The sequence below is a fragment of the Trichechus manatus genome, unplaced genomic scaffold (genome assembly GCF_000243295.1).
Source record: "Trichechus manatus latirostris isolate Lorelei unplaced genomic scaffold, TriManLat1.0 scaffold00171, whole genome shotgun sequence".
Classification (NCBI taxonomy): Eukaryota; Metazoa; Chordata; class Mammalia; order Sirenia; family Trichechidae; genus Trichechus; species Trichechus manatus.
In genome coordinates this window covers 2628880-2629352 of record NW_004444107.1, presented here as the reverse complement: position 1 = coordinate 2629352, position 473 = coordinate 2628880, and positions in this window count along the sequence as shown.

The window sequence follows — 473 nt, the reverse complement described above, 5'->3', positions numbered from 1 at the left end:
GTTTTGTATAAATGCTCTTAATTATATTGAGGAATTTCCCTTCTATTCCTGTTTTATTGAGAGTTTTATCACGAATGGGTGTTGGACTTTGTCAAATGTCTTTTCTGCATTGATTGTTTCATTTATGTGGTGGATTACATTGATTGTTTTTCTAATGTTGAACCTTCCCTGCATACCTGGTATAAATCCCACTTGCTCATGGTGAATTATTTTTTTTGATATGTTGCTGGATTTTGTTGCGGATTTTTGTGTCAATGTTCATGAGGGATATCAGTCTGTAATTCTCTTTTTTTGTGTTGTCTTCACCTCGTTTTGGTATCAGGGTTATGTTGGCTTCATAGAATGAGTTTGGGAGTATTCCATCCTTTTCTATGCTCTGAAATACCTTTAGTAGAAGTGGTGTTATCTCTTCTCTGAAAGTTTGATAGAATTCATCCCGGCCAGGGCTTTTTTTTGTTAGGAGTTTTTTAATA